Consider the following 22090-nt stretch of genomic DNA (forward strand, 5'->3'; position numbering starts at 1 on the left):
TTTATTTATTTAACAGTGCTGCATTAACTACCTTTAATTTTAATTAGAAGATACTTTTATAAAGCAATAACTAAATAATTTAAAATAAATTTTCATAATGTGTAACATTACTAAAAGCTCATCTGTTTTGTTAACTCCAATTAAAATTACAATCCATCCAAAAATAAAAAATAATACGAAATTTGTTTGTTTAAATAGTAGTTAGAGTTTCGACTAATTAATCAGTACATACCATACGTTAAGTTTTATATTAGATATACACACTATAAAATGGCAACACTGCGCGCTGTCGACTTTTCACGAACCTCCGTTGCCCCGTCACTAATAATTTGTCATTATGCAGTGGTTGTTTAAAGCAATAAGAGCGTAGATTTTTAATTTATTTAAAAAACATGTCTGTTTATACATTTGCAGAAAAGGTTCAAATAATAAAATGGTTGTATGGTGGTAATTCTGGACAACAGTGTGTAGATTTATTTTCTGTGTTTTTTGAGGGGAGACCAATTCCTTGCGTACAGTCAGTTCATTATTTACTGATGAATCTTTTATTTCGTTAGTAGGAAGACACAATCCTTTCATTAAGAGGTATTGGGCGTGGGAAACCAGCACAGAAGTATTGTTTACTGAACTTAACGTCCTCAAAAAGTTAACGTCTGAACTGGCATTTTAGAAGACCACATAATAGGTCCATTTTTTATTGAGGTCAACTTGAATAGTAGAGTATACCTCGATTTGTTACAGAATCATGTTCTTCCCGCTATTCTCAATTTTTCTGATGTAAATCTGGAGAATGTTTGGTTCTATCAAGATGGCTGTTCAGTTCACAACGCTCGAATTTGACGTTTCGATTTCCACTTTGAAAATTGTTTTCACAATAATAAATAAATATAAAAGAAAATAAACCTTAAATTTTTCAAATGATACTTTTAATTAACCTAGTAGAGTAAAAAAGTGGTGTTTGTCAAAATTTTTAATTCATTACGCAGGTTGACATGATTTTTGGTGATTTTAATTTGACATGTGTCCTTAGTTAAGACACACTCACACATATGAGTTCATCCCAACCCCTATGGAACATGAGTGTACCACTGCTGGACAGTGGGACCCCCATGTCCGAAGATCAGACCGGTCTCGTTCTAAAAGAGCAAGTCATTTTGGCTCGGTACCTATCTGACCCCCAGGTTTTTCCACCACCCCTCATCTACGTCTGACATACGCAGAGGAGGCTTGAACTGTTACGTCGGGCGATTTAAGAAAAGAAACACCCTCCGTTTTCCATGACTTGTGGTTAGGCCACCTATCTGTAGGGGTAGCGTAGTGTAGCTTTTCTCCCTATTTACTTTACTGAGTTTATTATGGCTTTACTTTGGGCTCTGTGACCCTAGAAAAATGTGTGTCCGATCAGAGGGTCGACAGTAAACTGTCGGCCCCCTGTTCGGCTGTTGTGTGCTCGGTCACACAGTCGTCAATTTGGCAAAACAAGTTTTGGTCTCCTTGCCGACTAGGCGATCGATAGGCCTGGCCATCGAGCCCGTGCTTGTCGCACACGACCTCGATGCTCAGTTTTCGCGAGTTGCCTGTGGTAACTTAGTCCTGAAGGGCTAGTTCCTGAAGGGTCTTTTTGCCTTAGGGGCGTGCGTGAGGGGCCTCAGCCTTGTGCCTTTATTGATTAGGATTTTGTCCTGTTTATCTGATTTTGCTTTATTGTCCTATACAGATTTTTGTTAGTGGGTTTTTGGGTGAAATAATAATAGGGGTAGGGGTTTTTAATGGGTGGGTGGGTGGTATGTGCATTCCCAAGTGTATATTGCTCTCACACATCCCGTGTATATGTTTTTTGGGTTTTTTGGTTTTGTTTTTAACTGGTTAGTGAAATAAATATAACTGAAATAATAAAAAACATAAAAGAAAAATTTGGGGGGATTGGGTTGGGAGTTAGGGGTTTTTTTGGTGAGCTAAGCTCTTTTTTGTTTTTTGATTTTTTGTGTTTTTGTTTTTTTTGTGGGCCAATCTGCTAAGCCATAGATTAGGGCCTCTCATGTGAATATCTTTCTTTACGTTCAATTAGGGTTTCCCCTGTATCCAGCCAGCTGTTGTTTTGGCCGTCTATGTACTGTCCTTATATTAGGATCGTAGTTTGTCAACTCTCTTAGCGAACGGTTCGGATGGTTTCTGAGGTTTTCAAAAAGCTCATATGCATGTTCGACAATCATGTTTAGAACTCTATTTTGCTGCAAATCCCTATATACGTACCTTAGTGGTACATATTTAGGAATTTTAAGAGCCTCCGTGATCATGTAGTTCTGTACAGTTTCTATTTTCTTTCTGTTTGTTTTACATGCATGCCTCCACGCTGCTGAGGCGTGCTTAGTTAAGATGGTTACGCTGATTCTAAATATGAATTTGGTTTAAGCCCATCACCTCAAAATTTTTCACAAAATTGAAAAAACCTTAATGACAACACTACCGATGCCGTCAACTTGACGGCATCGGCACTTGTGTATTAAATTGACGTCATCGGCAGTTGTGTATTACATAAATAGAGTTAGTTAGTTGTTTGTAGTATCCAGTTGTATTTTGTTTTATGAGTGTTGATCACGCCATAATGTCATTAAGAAAGTGTAAGAAGAGTCCTAATTTATTCTATTACGTGTGTGGTGATTTAACAATAGGAAAGCATCAACGAAACATAACAGACTTTAAAAAGAAAGCTCGTCACGCTGACTTCGGTGTAAAGCTTGGTGATCAGGACAAACCTTGGACTCTACACAAAGTGTGCTTTCAGTGTGTCGAACTACTGAAAAAATGGACGAAAGGTATACGTAATTTTCTTAACCCTTCGACATTCCTATGGTATGGAGGGAACCAAACAACCATGGAGACGACTGCTAATTTTGCTCCTGCTATATCAAGGGTTTCAATTCAAAAAATAAACCCAAAATAAATATTCTGATTCACCTTCTGCTAAATGACCTATAACTAATGCACCAGAAATCCCTATTCTTCCACCTTTTCTGCACACCATCCAATAGGAATCATTAGATGAAAGTTTAGACGAAAAAAACCAATGAAGACGAATCCAATCCTGAGATGGACCAACCCCAAAAATTGATTTAATCTGAACTAAATGATTTAGTGAAAGGATGCTGAGCAAATCTTAGGATCACGACTGAAAGATCAAAATTGGCTCCAGGTACCACATTTTCGTGGTGCAGGCATCGTGAAAAAGAGTTTGCGGAATATTTTTCTCAAGAGGGCTCACTGGTGTATTGTCATAATATTCCTGAAGTAGTCATGAAATTGAGAGGTGAAAATTACAATTCCACATGGCGGTTATTTATTGATTCTTCTAAAAGAAGTCCAAAAAGTGTCTTGTTGCACAATGGTAATGCTTTTATGCCTTAGTGCCTGTTGCTCACTTCGTTCATCTTAAAGAAATATATGAGATCTTGATCTGTTGCTTAATAAAATAAAGCATAGCGAATATTGTTGGTAACCCTGTGGATATCTTAAACTAATATCTATGCTTTTGGGTCAGCAGTGTGGATTCACAAAGTATACATTTTTTTGTGTGGGTGAGACAGTCGAGTAAGAAACTTACATTCTGTTAAGAAAGAGTGACCACTCAGAGAAAGACTTGTACCGGGACAAAAAAATACGTGATACCACTAGCATATACTAGTTTACCCAAAATTAGTTCTTTTGTCTCCTCTTCACATAAATTTAGGATTGATGAAGCAGTTTGTCAAAGCTTTAAATAAACAAGGTGACTGAAAATGTAGTCAACATGGTCAAAAATTATAAAAACTGGGATGCAATATGAGCGTCAAGTTTCATTTTCTGGATTCCTACGTTGACCATTTTCCCGAAAATCTTGGAGCTGTCATCAAAGAGCGGGAAGAGTGGTTTTATCAAGATATAAAGGAGATGAAGAGACTTTACCAAAAAATATATAATATTAGAAAGATGGCTAATTACTGCTGGACGTTAAAGAGAGACTCGATGACAAAAATCTATAAAAAGAAGCCCACAAAACGTAATTTTCATGGAAAAAACGGTTTTATTAAAAAAAAAACAAATATTGACTAACGTAGGTTATGCTGAAGTATTTTTTTAAAAACAGCTTAATGTGGGAGTGTATTTTTGTATTAAATAAAGTTCCAATAAATATTATCTCAGTATTCTTGGCAATTTCTATGAAAAATTTCAAACACACTTTTCTTGAAAACTTGACGTGCTGGAAAAAGACTAAGTACAGATTCGTGATCAGCACATCCCATTTACTATAGGACACCTATTAAACTTACAACACTTTTTCTTGAAAAAAAAAATATAGGCCTGTGTTATTTAATTTGGTTTTGAGTAACTCAATTAAATAACTTGTTATTATTATTATTATTATTATTGATATTAACTAAGAATAAGTTTGCTGCTGCAAAACCATTATTTATCTTTTTATCACGATTAAACTATTGTTATGCCCTAATTTCAAGGTTATGTACTAATTAATGTTAACATCTTGAATCCATCGGCTAACAGCATGTATATTAATAATATATTCGTAGGCGTCACATCCCGCCCCGAAAAAGTGTTTCCATTTGTATCTCGCTGGCACGATGTAGAAACATTTCAAAGCCTTCACTTTTTGTCATTGTTATGAACATGTTCTGTAGACGGCTGTTGTAATTCGGCCAGCGCTCGGCCAGTTCCCTCTTTTTTATGTTGAGCATTTGAAACTAATGAGGCTTTGTAATTTGCTATTCTCCGCCGGAAATCCTCTCCATCCAACTACACCGTAGACTTTGAAAGAGGATTTTCATTAACTTCGCTTAGTCTCCGAGAAAATGATTAAGCGCCGGCTCAAGCTTATATAAAAAACCGTGACGGTCGTTTTTGTATTCACGGAAACCATCGCATATCAATATACTTCCAGTTCTTTTCAAACGGTGCCTAAATAAATGAAAGTTTACTCAAAGAACTGTGACGTTACGGATATTGAACTTTTCTTAATTTAGTTTCAATTGAGTATAAAATAAAAAAGACCAACTTAAAAACAATTTAGTATAGTCCAAAGTGTAACTGAAGAATTAGGGAGTAACAATTTGAAAATGTACGCCTATAAATATTGACTAAAGAGAATATTGACTAGGGAAATAATATTTTTTCGTCACACTGACTTGGCTAGCAAAACGACAGGAGTAGTGTGGACCTCTATAACAAAAACCTATGTTTCCTGTAGTCGATTTCTTGGACATAAGTAGTTATTAACAAATTAACGTCAAAAATGGTAAATTTTCAGTTTTTTTGTCTGTTAACAAAAAGCGATGCATTTTAAACAAATTTAATAGTAATAAAGTTTTTTATAAGCCGTATAAAAATACAGAAAAGACAGTTAAGATTTGATTTCAGTATTCGCTTATACATATTTCGTTTTGTTAGGACTCCTCACAGCGACTATGTAGAAGATTAGAGTAACAGAGAGACAAAGCTTTTACATAGTCCCTCTGAGGAATCCGGATAGGACGAAATGCAAGTAGTGAAAGCACTATACTAAAATCAAATCTTAACTTTTTTTTATTTACATATATTTCCTCACGTGTTAAGTACAAAAAATCAGTTCGCTACAGGCTCTTGTCTAGATAAATTGATATGTTGTGGAATGCAAATATAGATATCCCATGTCAGTCCATTTATCGTCTGTTTTGCTTTGATAATTGTAGAAGGCACAGATTTGGCCAATTATCTGAATTTTGGTTTCGAAAACTAAGAAATCTTCGGATTTCGACTGTTTGTTTTATATGTATAAAAACCTTCTAAATGGCGTCATTTACATGTTTTAATCCTTTTTGCTTCGTCAGAAATTTCGGTTTTTTATAAATATAAATAACTTTTTTTTAAAATAAACTTACAACTTTCATATTGCATATAATTTCGGGTCCAGTAGTGCATAAAATAACGTATGGTCCTAAAGTTTTGGGAAAAATTTCAAAAGCATATAACTCTGACTACAATAATCTTATATTTTTATTAAATTATTCAACAATTTAACTTAAATATCCTTATTATAAATTAAAATTCAAATGACAGACAAGGGACCATTATTTTCGATTTGCCTAATAATTCCCCTGACACGTTGCATCATCCTTTGGACGACCTCGGCGTCAATTTCTCTAATTTTTGTATATATGCAGCGTCTTAACTGTTCCTGATTTTGTGTTTCCCATCCGTTATTATAGAGTTTCCGACTTAATATTGCCCAGAACTCTTCAATTGGACGAGGCTGAGGTAGGTTGGGGGGATTGTCTGCTTTCGGTACAAAGGTAAAGTAAAGTTTCGACTTGTTGACGAAATGCACTCGCCTCCTTAACGCGCGGCAACATCTCGGAATTATCTCTAATTGATCCTCTGGGTATTTTGGAGCTTTCCTTCTTTTCCGGTAGATAATATTGTTACTCGATAGGGTCCTGTATACTGTAGTCTTTCCAACATGAAATCTTCTGGCCAGTTTTCGCTGTGAGACCCCAATTTTGTTCTTATCTGCTTCAATCAGTCTTGCCTCTCTTATATGGTTCAAAATCAGCGGTCGGCCACTTTTACGCAAGCTAACACATGGTATCCCTTCTTCACATTCTCTGATTGTGCGATAAATTGTCGATTTGCTTATGTTTTGATCTCGATAAATATTAACAATATCTCGTTTCGACATTCGCCCAACCATATTATAAACACCTCGACGAATATCAATTTTATAAGGCATTTTGCAGAGCACAACCCAAAATATTCTGCTTTGTTAATTAAATGTCAATAACTGATGACATTTCAATTCTATGGCCTTCTTTGTTAAATGCATTTTGCTTCTCAATCAGACCAGGTGAAATTTTTCCCAAAACTTTAGGACCATACGTTAGGAGCAAAATTACAAAACGATGGGTCAAACAGTTTAAGAGTTATCTTATTTTTTATCCCAAATTAATTTTTTTATGCAACAATACATATTGCATTATATATATATATATATATATATATATATATATATATATATATATATATATATATATATATATATATATATATATATAAGAAAAAAGAAGTACTTGTGACTCGTTTGGAACAAATATATAACTGTTTTGGATGGGTTGGAGTCAATAATAGGGCTATTGGTTAACTATTTTTTTATTCTCGAGCTTTCAATTGTGTTTACAATTATTATCAAGAGCTAAAAAAGACAAAATACTTACAAGGTTGAACTAAAAAGAAAAAACAATTTTTGTTAACTTACCAAATAAAAATTAGTTTGGTAAGTAAAAATCACTGTTTATATCCTATAGACAAATTTGAAAAAACGAATTTAGTATACAGCATTAGTTGTACTCAGTGTGAGGCTGAATATGTTGGTGAGACCGGAAGAAATCTTTCAAATCGCATTATTTCTCACAAAAGTGATTGCAGAATTAAAAAACCATCTTGTGCTTTGGCAGAACATGTAATCGATAAAGACCATATTATGGATTTTGATAACATTAAAATTTTATGTAGTGAAAGTAATAAATTTAAAAGGACTTTTTTGGAAATGGTTTGTATTAGCAAAAATGATAAGAGTTTAAACAAAAGATCTGAAATTCAAAATTTAAGTAAAATTTATAATTATATTCTTTCTTTATGATTTATATATAAAACTTGTAAAATGTCATATTTAATTCTCCATATATCTATCACATTCTTTCAGACATCTGTCAAGGGTGAATAAATCTTCTTCTTTTTGTTACTAAACAAAAAAGAATGTTTAAACGAAGTTTTACTTTTGGCAATATAATTGTCAAAAATAAAAATTTTATGTTGGCATTTATGACATTGAGGCTATTTGTAATTGGTTGCTATTTGAACTTATTTATAAATTCAATTATTTTTATATTAAAAAAATGTTTTCAAAATTATAGAAATTTTCGGAGAAACATTTGTTAGATCAAAACATTTTTATATTAAATATTTTGAACATGTAAACAGTGATTTTTACTTACCAAACTAATTTTTATTTGGTAAGTTAACAAAAATTGTTTTTTCTTTTTAGTTCAACCTTGTAAGTATTTTGTCTTTTTTAGCTCTTGATAATAATTGTAAACACAATTGAAAGCTCGAGAATAAAAAAATAGTTAACCAATAGCCCTATTATTGACTCCAACCCATCCAAAACAGTTATATATATATATATATATATATATATATATATATATATATATATATATATATATCGAGAAAAGGAGTACGACCGTCAATCCAAAATAAGCTAAGGTACACTTGAAGAGTGGTGGGTTTTCCGGTCAAAGTGGAGAAATAAAAGACAAAGAAGGTGGCTACTTCATCTATTTATTGAAAACGTTTCGCTTTCTGTTTAGAAAGCATCATCAGTTTATCTAAAAAGAACAATGTGAAAATACCAGACATCCAAAGAGAAAACATGTGCGTTACCTCAAAAAGACATGTAGCAGTCAACGATATTAAATTTATAAAAAAGCTTCCAATAATTGAACATTCAGAGATAAAGTTGTATAAACAATTAATTGAATATATATATATATATATATATATATATATATATATATATATATATATATATACAATACAACAATAACAATAATTATATGAACAGAAAAAGGATTATCCTTTCAACATTTAAAAAAAAAATTAAGAATAATGATTTTAAATATTACAAAATGATTATGCAATATTTAAAATTTTCATCATTTTTTTTATATTCAGAGAATAATCTTCTTCTTTCATAATAGAATTACTGTAACCACATCATTTTCTGACCCATGAAGAAAATAATTTGAGATCAACAAATTAAATAACTTTTAACCAATTTGGCCGATAGTTTTAAAATTTTGATCATATTTTTTTAAGCACTACAAAAACTAATATTTCATATAATATAAAGGTTAATTCCTCTGACCTATTTTGCAGCTTCGTAGGCAACAAATAAGGATAGAAAAATTTAAATATCGCCGCTTTTATTTGACTTATAAGTATGCTTGACTTTTTGTTGACAGACGAAAATAGAGAAAATGGACCATACTTTGACCAAAAAATCGACTGCAGCAAACATATAGGTTCTTGTTATAGGAGTCCATACAACTCAAAATAACAACTGTCGTTTGTCTAAAATAAAGGTATTTATGAAATCCGTAAAATTTATAATTCATGCCACTACGAATGGTACGTCAAGATAGTTTTCTTTATCATTTTTTTCTTAATTGTTTTTCTCTGAATCTCCATCTATTACGAGCTATCCTTGCCTGCGTTTTTTAACTGATTTTTCTTCTAGTGCAATTATCGATAGTATGTCTTCATCAATGCTTTTTACATTATTGCTTAATTGACGTGATCTCTATCTTAAACCATACATTGTGCTGTTACGTTTTCGTTTCTTATGTGTGTCCTGTAAGATTTGCCTAGTATACTTCTTAATATGTTCATTTATTTACTCGTAGCATATTTTTGTTATTTTGTCTCTTATTGTTTATTGTATTTTTCTCCTACTTTTTGTTCCATTTTACAACTATCCTACCTTGTCTAATATCACGGCAAAGGCTTCCCGATCTTCAAAGGCTATCTGAAAAAGTTGTCTTGCCGTCCAATCTCATATTGCAGTCGAATCTTTCTCAATCAGGAAGTTTACTTTCTGACTAAACTTCTTTCAACTTGTATTTGTGCCTTAATAATAAGCTGCAGTATTTCATATATTCGTCCCATCAATGTATGTCAAATGTAGATAAGTATGCGAGAGGAGTATTTGTTCAATACATATGTAGAGCACATTATGAACCTAGCACTAACGGACATAGACGAGGGAATACTTATAAACGGAGAACGATTCAACAACATAAGATACGCTGATGATACTGTTATTTTTGCAGACAGTCTTAACGGTCTGCAGACACTTGTTTCCAGGGTGGCAGAAGTAAGTAGCAGGTATGGGCTTGATTTTAACATCAAAAAAACCAAATACATGGTTATAAGCAAAAATAAGATACCGCCTGGTCAATTACTAGTTAACCAACAACCTATAACACAAATCACCAACTTTTGTTATCTGGGTGCAAACTTAAATGAACAGTGGGACCAATCGACGGAAATTAAGATAAGGATCGAGAAGGCAAGATCAGCTTTCGTCAAAATAAAATAAATCTTTAACAGCCACGATATAAAATTGACAATAAAAGTTCGTTTACTAAAATGCTACGTATTCTCCGTTCTTTTATATGTCGTGGAGTCATGGACCTCAACTGAAGCATCACTAAAGAGACTCGAAGTATTTGAGTTGTGGTGCTATAGACGCATGTTGAGGATTTCCTGGATAGACAGAGTTACCAACGAAGAAGTAGTACATATAATGGGTAAAGAGCGCGAATTAGTCATAACCATAAAACGTCGCAAACTAGAATACTTGGGCCATATAATGCGCAATGAAAAACGATACAACCTACTTCGGACCATAATTCAAGGTAAAGTGCATGAAAAAAGAGGTCCAGGACGAAGAAGAATATCCTGGCTGCATAACCTGCGAAAATGGTTTAACTTAACCACTACCGGACTTTTCAGGGCAGCAGTCAACAAAGTCAGAATAGCCATGTTAGTGTCCAACATCCGTAATGGATAGGCACCATAAGAAGAAGATGAGAGAGGGAGAACGATAGTGCAGTGGCACAGAGAATTGGCGAATGATATCGGAAAGGCAAGGTGGACGAAGAAGCCTAGTCCTGAACTGAGGCCCTGGTGGGAATGTTAGCTTATTAAACTAGACTACTTTCTGACGCAGTTTCTGACTGGATATATTTTTTTTGTCATCTTCACAAATAGAATAGGCAAATCTGTCTCGACAGACTGTATTGCTTGTAGGGTACCGGATGCTCCCTCCCACATTTTTAACTGCCGGAGATGAGCAAATGAGAGGGGAGACTTCGAGAGGCTAATGGGATTCGGGCTGGATGAAAGAAACATGGTAAACATAATGATGAGAGGAGAGAAATAATGGAGATAAGTAAACTGTCTGATCTCTAGTATGATGAAGAAGAAGGAGCAGGGGGATAGAGGAGAAAATTAAACCAGAGATCTGAAATTTTGTTTCTTTTTTCTCGAGAGCCAAGAACCGGGAAGTACCAAAATTAGTTTATGGCCTCACGGAAATATTTTCGTTTTTTTGGTTTCTATTGGTAATAGGCAATTCTTAAACAATTTTTTTCTGATTCACAGTGATAGGTATGGTTATTTCTAAGTTTTTCCTAATATAATATAGTAACGGTAATGTAATGTATGCCACTTTAGGACTGTGGGACATAATATAACATAAAGCTACTTACGATAGGTTTTATTAAGCTTTATAAGGATATATAAATTAACATTATTATTCGTGTTCACATGGAGTCCATAACCTAAGTGTGTTGTCATATAACAGCTGTCACTTGTGGTTCCGTTTACCAAGTGCAACGTTGCCAAGTATATGCGTATATGAGAACCATACTTAACAGGTAATATAGTAAATATTTAAAGTAACGGTTAATATAAAGATTTTAGTTGTTCATTGAGTGGCAAGGCCACCACTGAAACGGTGGTTAATATTTTATCCGGGACACGGTTATTCCGGCACTACTCTGGGGTTTTCTGGCCTAGTGTCCTATATATCTATCTAATTAGCCTTCTTCGGTCCATCTTTGGCCTTGGCCTCCATAATTCTTTTCCATTCTTTTCTGTCTGTCGCTGTAGTCATCCACCTAGAGCCCACGTGCTTCTTGATATCATCTGCCCATCTCGTTTGGGGCCTTCCTCTGCTTCGTTTATATTCCCACGGTTTCCAACCTATAAGAATTTTGTTCCATCGGTCTTCTTTTTGTCTTATATTGTGTCCGGCAAATCTCCATTTCAATTTTGCAACTTCTTGTCTAACATCCCTCATTTTTGTTTTCTCTCTTATCCACTCGTTTCTCTTTTTATCCATTAGTCTTATGTGCAGTATTTGTCTTTCCATTGCTCTTTGGGTTTTTATGATTTTGTCCATGTTTGCTTTTGTAAATGTTCACGTTTGGGAACCATAAGTGGGAACAGGGAGTACGCATTGATTGTATATTTTGGTCTTAAGATGCTGTGGATATCTTTTGTTTTTAGGAATGTAGCCTAGTTTGCCAAATGCCGCCCATGCCAGTCTAACTCGTCTTTATTGTATATTAAAATTAAATTTACATTTAATGAAAGTAATTAAAAAATTTCCATTATCACGCACTGTTTTTTCTTCTTTATCTTCCATAGTGTTAAAGTCATTACTGTCAAGAGAATCTGATGGATTTTTTATAAATCAGAAATTTATCATTCGATAAATTTTCGCAAGAAATTTAAGAATAAGCTTTATTCCATTTTGACGATCCTCACAATGAAATTTAAGCAATCTCTTACCTTTAAGCTGAGGAAGAAAAAAAAAAGAGGAAGTGCCCATCCTTAAATGTTTGTTTCTAAAACCAAGTTATTGATATGGAATCAGTTTGTTCTTTTTAAATATTAGTTTCATTCATATTAGGAGTTTATAGTTTTTATGTACATCATTTTTTCTATCAAAAACTCATTTTTAATTTATTCTAGAGCAATTCTAGATGATAAGTGGAAGCTATAAGGACATAGTCTAAAATTTATTCTAAATATTTTGGGCAAATACTCTCGATAAAATTTGTGAATTACATAAACAAAAATGCGAATTTAACAAAAATAACTTGAACAGCGAATTTTATCAAGTATAATGGCGGTGCAAATGGTGAGAAACGTGCTTCTTTCAGTTCCGCCATCAGGGGTTAATTAGAGGGAACGAAAGGAGAATGGATAGAAGCCAGTGCGAATATTAAAGTGAATATTTTATGAAGCTTTTTTGATTTATTGTTGTAATAATTCAAAAAGATAAATAAAGCTTTTCATCACCTAATCAATATAGATTGTAGTAATTCAGCCTTATTTTATATCTGCACATTTAAAAAAATTTTAAACCAGCAGTTTTTAAAATATATTGAGTAAATAATATATTTTATTTACTCAATATAATGTTTATGGAAAATAAACTCACAAAATAATCTTTGTTATAGAGAAAACAATATTTCACATAATTGTTAATAAAATGTTTTAATTGAATCAAAACAGATATAAAAATGTACTTTGAATAGTATTATATCGGTGTACTCTCTTAGTAGATTATTTATAGTGAAGTTTGGAGTGCCGATGATTTAGCGGAAATCTCAAATAATATTTTATGCATATCTCTTAATAGATTTTCAGAAAAATAAAAATTATTCTGAATCAAATGAACTTCTTGATATTCTTTTTGAACCAAGTGGATGGATGATATTTCGGAGAGGAAAACTATTTAGATCTCAACACGAGCTAAACAATATTTTGAAAGCTTGGATTGATAGGTAATAAAAATTAAGGAAAAATGAGCCCAATTAGGCATATGTTTTTAATAAATAAGGCAAAAATGTTAACGTATAGATATAGGCAACATATAGGCAATATAGACAAATAACTTAATATTATTATCTTAAACTATTATCTTAATATTAACTTACCACAAATGTATTTACACAATATAACATTATTAACATAACAAATTATAAATAATTGTTAATTAATAACTAAACATTGGAAATACTTTAAGTTGTATCATTAATAGCTATAACTAAATGATTTTCAATATTGTTGATCCTAAAGCTATGTCTTGGGTCACTTAAAATTCATTTGTATATTGAAAATAAACTATCGACATAAGTAATTGGAGCATATTTTAGGGCGGCTTATAAATCAGGCTTAATTTGTAATTCCTCGGAAAATGCCCCATTTAAAACTTTAGAAATATAATTTTACAGACTCACATAAACATAGGTCTTGTCGTTCTAATAAGATGATTGTGAGAAATTTATAATAATTGTTATTTTTTTAATTTAATTTAACGTGCATGTGACATCTACAACCATTAGCACGAGTTACAATGTACGGTTTACATGGTAATATAATATATATTACAAAATAATATAGTTAACATTTATCATAAAGAAAAAAAATTAAAACAGTTGACATAACATTTACATTTTGTTTAGCAGTTGACTTTTTTCGAGGAATTTGATCAATTTGTTTTTATGATCTATGCTGTCTAGGACCTCTTTCAAGATAGTACTGATACTGAGCTGTTGGCGTATTTTGACATTTAAAGGAGATTCCATATATGTCCGATTCGGAAAGTGGTATTACAGTGCTAAAATTTTGGTTGTGGAGATGATGTCATCAGATAGCCACGTGTTAGACAGCGGTGTCGTATACGCAATCTCCGTATGATTGCCATATGCTTCCAAAAAACTGGGGTAGGTAAATAGGTTCACTGAGAGTTTAATTTCATGCAGCGCTACAGTAACTTTATTTCATTGAATCTGAATTCTTCAGTCTAGCTTTTAGATCGTTGCAGATTTGTATATTGATAATGGTGTCCGTAGATGATAGGGCTTTTTTGTCAAGGCAATAGGCTCTTTCGTTACCACTAATTCCGACATGGGATAGTACCAATATCAGGGTGACTGTCGTATTTTGGTTTAAAAGAAGCTGATATAGTCATGAATATCTTGGACGAGAGGATGGTTGGTGGATATAGTATTAGTAAAGTGTATAGAGGAAAATTAATCAGTGCATATGGCTATGAATTCATTCGCTTGCTGTTAACCCATTAGCGCCGAGAAAAGAAAATTCTTTTTATATGCAATAATCTCATTTAAAACTACGTAAAAACAACTTATTTTTGTTAAATTTAAGCCAAAATAAAAAAAATTCCTTTTTTTTGAAAAAAAAAAGGTGGTAAAAAAACCACTAGGCGTTTGGCAAGATAAAATATTGAAACATTTCATTAATTTGTCCCATTTGTATGAAATGGTTTAAAACATGAAATGCAAAGCCCAACGTTGCATTTTGCACACATTGTACGCCCTTTTGAACTGCAAACTTTCATGGTGCACCTCTTTCTTTTGCCCTCAGGTACAGAGATAATCCAATGATCCTTGCAGTCAAACCTGACGCAGTCAGACACTCGAAAATTACTTCCTGCTGCTCTACCTATTTTTCCAGTTCTTTTAGCGGGGACTTTATATGTCGTTAAGTAGGTCTAAAAATTGAATGAATCGTAAACATTTTCTGAGTTCTGTATAAAAATACTTTTACCTGACAAATACTTCTTCTAAACTCTAAGAGACTAATATTCTTTTCGGATTTCCTACATATCGTCCAAGCATTTTGAAGAGCTGCGTCTATGAGGTACGTAAATATTGGCCAGTATCATTTTTTGGAACGTATGCCGGCTCGGTAACTGAAAAAAAAATTACCCATATATTTTCATTTTTATAAATATTGCTCTTTATTTCTTACCAAGATATATTACTGTCCATGAGATCAGTTCCTCCTATGCTGTTATTATACTGCGAAAGAAGATATGGCCTAGGTACTTGTATTGTCTTGCTATCCTTTTTGTAATATCTTTCCACCTTTTTGACCGACTGAACACCAAAACATGTGCTTGCAGCTGTTACAACTTTGTTGTCCCTTCAGCGAACATATTGAATACCAGTCTTCTTATTCAATGTTGAACAATATTCCCCTCGTGCCCTTTTTCCCATCTGTGGACAATTTCTAGGAATTCTATTATCCCTCACAGTACCCGTAACCTCGTACTCATTAGCTTTTATAGTACTTAACAAGTTTGTACTGGTAAATAAATTACCAACGAAAAACTTGTATCTCAGAGATCCTTTATCACCCAATTCTTCGATCATCTGTACCATGGGAGCTGCAGCTTTTCCGAAATATTTTTGATATTCTTCATTAGATCTAGGATTTTTTCCCTGACATACTTTAAAGTTTATCAAATATCCGCTAGGTATATTCATACACCACACCTTATAGCCAAACCTTATAGGCCTTCCTCTGATAAACTGTTTGCATCCATGATGCCCAAAGTAGCGTATCATCTATTCATCATAAGCTATATTTTCTTCTAGGACAAAATGCTATATGAACGACTTTTTTAACATATCTGTAAGTGATCTTAGTTTGTACATTTTGTCATTTTTATCTATATTATTATTGTCTGCAAAATGGAGTAAACGACAAATTTGTAAAAACCTGTCACGTCTCATGGCATCAGATACCAGAATATTTTGCATGTCAGGGCTTCTCTCCTAGTAGCTTCTTTTAGATGGTAGCTTATTATATCCGCTTACTAAGAGAATTGCCATAAAGACTTTCAATTCAGGAAGTGTCACGTTAGGGTTCGGTTAATTTATCAGTAGAGCATATTTTGTTGTTTCAGACACTATCATTTCTAGCAACTCATCAGTAACAAATAATTCAAACAGTTACACACAACTCATCTCTGAATATTTACTGTAATCCCCTTTTGGAAAGTTGCGCGGCGTATAATGAAGGTCTCCGTCAATATAAGTTGTAGGTTCTGGCAGATCAATTACCATTCGGGGATTTGTATTAGTTTTTATTTCATAAGAACTATTTAAGTTGTGTAACAAGAAAGGTATCGTAGAAGATGTAACAGTAATAAATAATGTCTCTTTGGGTAGTGATCACAGAATGGTTAGAGCTAAACTAAGGATTAAGTATAGCAAACGTAAAATTAACTTTAATAACACGATACAAATAGACACAGAAAAGCTAAAAGTCGATAAAGAAAAATATGCTAGCAAATTAAAAACCGCCCAAGCACTGAATCTAGAACAACTCAGCGTTAATAAAATTAACTCAGTTATAACAAAAGAACTATTGAATGCTAGCTCAGAAGTAGCAACCCGCCATAACAACAAAAAATCCAAAATAAGTGCAGAATCGAAGAATATGCTGAAACAACGAAAAGAGCTCCTGTCACTAAACAAAAGAAATACCACAGAATACAAAGAACTTAATCGAGCCATACGAAAACAGATAAAAGACGATATTAAAAAACATCAACAAGAACATGTAGAAAGAGTGATAGAGAAAAATCGAAGTCTGAAATATACCAAACCGAAATTAGGAAAGAAAAATATTATAACTATGAAAAATCAACAAGGCCAACTAGAAACAAGCAAAGCTCAGATATCAAACATAGTTGAAAACTTCTATACTGAGTTATACCGCTCAAGAAACGATCCCCCCGACTCTTCAAAGCAAAATCTGAAAAGACAAATAACAAACGTAAATTCTGAAGTAATGACCGAAATAAGCGAAGTAGAAATAGAAAATGCAATTAAAGAATTAAAAAGAAATAAAGCACCGGGTAGTGATGGAATTCTGGCAGAAATGTTGAAAGAAGGCGGAGAAGAAGTCTTCAGGTACCTAAAAATACTTTTTAATAAATGCCTATTTGAAGGAAACATACCAAAGGAATGGAATACTGCTAACACAATATTAATACACAAAAAAGGGGACAATACAGATCTGAAAAATTATCGTTCCAATATCACTACTATCGTCCGTTTATAAAACATTCACAAAAATAATTACAAATAGATTGACAACAAAGTTGGATGTATATCAACCAGTAGAGCAAGCCGGATTTAGAAAAGGGTTCAGTACATGTGACCATCTTCACACACTAAAGGTCCTAATAGAAAAAGTTAACGGATACAATTTACCAATCTGTTTAGCATTTATAGACTACGAGAAAGCTTTTGACAGCATAGAATTATGGGCTATTGAGGAAGCACTGGTCAACAGCAGAATAGATTCTAGATATAGGATATTAATACATAATATATATCAACACGCTGAAATGGTAGTCACGATGGATAACGGAATGAAAACGAGGCCAATAAAAATCAACCGAGGAGTAAGACAGGGAGACACCATATCTCCAAAACTATTTACTGCCGCACTTGAAGACATCTTTAAATCACTAAATTGGGAAACGAAGGGACTATCGATAAACGGAAAGTATTTAAACCATCTAAGATATGCAGGTGACGTAGTACTAATAGCCGACAGCTGGAAAGAACTGAAGACGATGATCGATGAGCTTCATATGGAATCCATAAAAAAAGGACTGAAAATGAATCTGAGTAAAACTAAGCTAATGTCGAATAAAGATGATCAACCGACGATAACCATCCAAGGAACAAAAGTGAAACATGTAGAAGAATACATATATCTGGGTCAGAATATCAAGGTAAACAAATAAAACCAAACTACCGAAATAAGCAGACGAGTAAGAATGGGATGGGCCGCATTTGGAAAACTCTCATACATACTGAAAGACAAAAAGATACCCCAAAACCTTCGAACCAAAGTGTTCGATTCTTGTATCCTTCCCGTTCTCACTTACGGAGCTCAAACCTGGACATTCACAAAAAAGAACATGGACAAGATTCGAAAAACTCAGCGAGCCATGGAACGACAGATGCTTGGTATCTCACTAATAGATCGGCAAACGAAAGAAGCAATCCGAAACAAAACAAAAGTAAAGGACGCCGCGAAACAAGCAGCTAAATTAAAATGGAAATGGGATGGACACAACGAACGTCTCGAAGATGGTAGATGGAACAAAGAAGTCGGAAAATGGCGACCGTACGATGCGAAGAGACCAAGAGGAAGACCTCAAATGCGCTGGAGCGACGATATCAAAAGAGTCGCAGGACCAATGTGGAAACGCCTAGCACACAACAGGGATGAATGGCGAGAAATGGGAGAGGCCTTTATTCGACAATTCGGATAGAAAAAGGGCTATAAAAAAAAAATTAAGTTCTGCAAATCTTTATCATAGCTTGCTTCTAGGTCTGATTGTACACCTCCTAGACGTTCAGAGTCTGCAAATACAACTTCCGCACCTGCATGAGGTTGACGAGGATTCAAGTTATCCGGGTCACCACCTTCGTCTTCGTCACGTGAATCCTCATCCGTAAGGAAATTTGATTCATGCGGCTCAATAAAAATGTCTGTTACGTCATCTTCTTCATATGCGATATCTAAAGCTTCCTGTAGTGTAATTACATCGAAATTATAAAAAGATATGTTTTGACTACATAACCGCCTAATGGGTTCATATGGGTGCAGCAATATTTACATCAATTTTTAACTGCCCCTTGTAATTTTGATACAAAAATATGCACACTACGTTATATTTTAAGATCTTTTAAAATAAGTAAAATTGATTTGATCCTAGTATTCCCAAAAAAAGGTACTGAAAATTTACTTACATAAATCGGATGTCCATTGTCAAATGTGTTTAAAAGGTTCCAGAATATCACTACACTATTTAAACAATAAGGTTCGTATTCTGTAATCGAGAAAATTAAGAATCGGATGTGGATTTAACTTCACACAGTGGTTGAACTTTGTAAACGGATTAACAGTAAATTTTTTGTCTTATTTGAGCTTGTAAAGCTGTTACCAGTTTACTATAATGGTTTTTTAAACTACGTTTTCTCAAATATCTAATAATAATCCTTGTATCGGTATGTAAATAATATTTATTAATTTTAAATTTTCGCTAAATCATTTTTTTACTTAATTTTTATTGAATTAATTTAAATTCATATTTAATAAATGTCACTCATATAATAATGGCATAATTGCTATATATTTTTATACCAGACAGCACCCTAATACGGGTTATAATTTTTTAGTATTTAGTTTACCATATACCGTTGACCTGAAGATGCATAGCAAGTTATAGTATGCGAAACCGGTCGTTGGTGGTAGAATAAATTGATTATAAGTATTATTCTTATTTCTTTGACCTAAATGTCTAAAATTTTTTAAAATGTGTGTTCTTTACTTTTTCTCATACGCAACAAAACTAAACTGCGATACAGCAACCGACTGTACAACTAATAATTATTTATTAGACAAGGTAGAAAGTTGGGGATTTTCCAATAGTTAAGCCTCCAGTACATTTTCCTAGGAATCAATTATAAATAAACCATTGATATTTTAAAATAACTAAAAATTTTATTATAGAAACGTTTAGTAATAGTAGTATGAATAATGTAATGGGTAGTAGCATAACATTTTATAAAAAAGGCAGAGAAAAAATTATGAAACAAGCCAAAATGTCCAAAAAATCACCTAGAATAGACAAAATAGACAAAAAAGACATTTTACCCATAATCCAAGCTTTAGTGATGAATAAATAAAAATTTTAATAAAGGATCATTTAAAACATTACATTTAGGAGATCTTACATTTTTTTCTACCACCAAAAATTTAATTTAAAGATTGAATCGTTTTCCTGGTGGTGTGTGATTAAACCGTTATTTCTGTTTTGCAATTTATAGTGTTTTGTAACTAGCTACTTACTTTTACACCTACATAGAATAAATATCCTTTCGCAAATACTATGTTGCATTCCCTATTTTACTTGATTTTTACAAGAATGCTTGTTCTAAATAAAGGCCTGAGTAAACGTTATAATTGACATACTTAAAGTATTTATTAAATTCGTAATACGTTCATTCTCTCTTAAACTCACTGTCTTATTCTAGTCCTAAGTTAATCGGCATTAGATATACTGATTTTTTATACAATTATAGTGTATTTTTATGTATGAGAGAGTAATAAAACAATAAATTATGTATGCAAATCCCTAAACTGTTGATACGGGTGACTCAATGAAAAACAGATATTTGTCAACAAGTTTACAGAAGTATATAGGAAAACAATTTTAAATTGAGTATGACCACCAGGTATAAAGGTTGGAGCAGAATAGAATACAATAGTTGTGAGGGTTACTAATCCCTAAATAAGGTTGCCAGTGTCGGAGTGATGGAGGTTAACAGGTACTAATGAATTTGCAAGAAATGTAAGATGTTTATTTTATTGGTTATATATAACCAATAAAAGTTTAATAAGTACCTACCTATTTGCAAAATAAAGTTTAATTCTTTAGATAAAATAAAACGTTTTATTTTATCTATTTGCAAAATAAAGTTTAATTCTTTGCCTATTTGCAAAATAAAGTTTAATTCTTTAGATAAAATAAAACGTTTTATTTTATCTGAAATGAGTGCATTCCACGAAGTAAGGGTTTCAACAATCAAACATTTAATTCTTTAATTCCAGGAATCTACGACAGTAATTGACTAGATAATTACCTTCTAAACTTATTCCACAGAAAATGTGATAGTGGGTTTTTCCATTTTGTATATAGGAAGGTCCAAGTGGCGTATTCAAAATTCTTAACAGTTCACTAAAAGTAGGTACTTCAGTTGCAAGGTGCAGTTTATTGTGTATACTAGTGTTATGGAAAATTTGGAAGTGCCGTGTAAACGCCGAAAAATTGGTCCTCTAACAGTTAATGAAAAAACATTAATATTTAATTGTTTTAAATCATTTACAGACAAACGTTTATGTGAAAGTGTTGATGAGACCGTTGAGTTAGTTAGCAGTACACTTGGTGTTGGGAAATCTACGATTTACAGAGTTATTAAAGAAGAGAAAGGTGGTAGTTTTCAAATGCCACGTAATGCTCCAGGGAAACCAAAATTTCAAATGGAATATCATTTTAAAGAAGGACTTAACCAGGATTACCAGGATTACCCAGAAATGAGTCGAAGTACGTTATGGAAACTTTTAAAAGAAATAGGCTTCCGCTGGAAAAAGAATCCCAGAAAGTCTATTTTATTAGAAAGAAGCGATATTGTCATATGGAGAAGACATTTTCTAAGAACCATAAAGGAAATGAGAAACCAAAAAAGAAAAATATTTTATCTTGATGAAACATGGATCAACGAGGGTCATACACCAAATAAATTTTGGCAGGATGAAACTGTTACAAGTCAAAGGCACGCTTTTGTAAATAACTTATCTACTGGTTTAAACCCACCATCAGGAAAGGGACGCAGGCTGATAATAGTACACATTGGCAGTTCAGACGGTTTTGTTGAAGGTGGTTTATTAACTTTTGAATCAACTCGTACCGGTGACTACCATAAAGACATGAACGCTGATGTCTTTCAAGAATGGTTCGAACAAATGATAGATCTTCTTCCTAAGAACTGTGTAATAGTAATGGATAATGCAAGTTATCACTCCAGACTTA

Source organism: Diabrotica undecimpunctata, chromosome 2, assembly GCF_040954645.1.
Source record: "Diabrotica undecimpunctata isolate CICGRU chromosome 2, icDiaUnde3, whole genome shotgun sequence".
NCBI classification, from domain to species: Eukaryota; Metazoa; Arthropoda; class Insecta; order Coleoptera; family Chrysomelidae; genus Diabrotica; species Diabrotica undecimpunctata.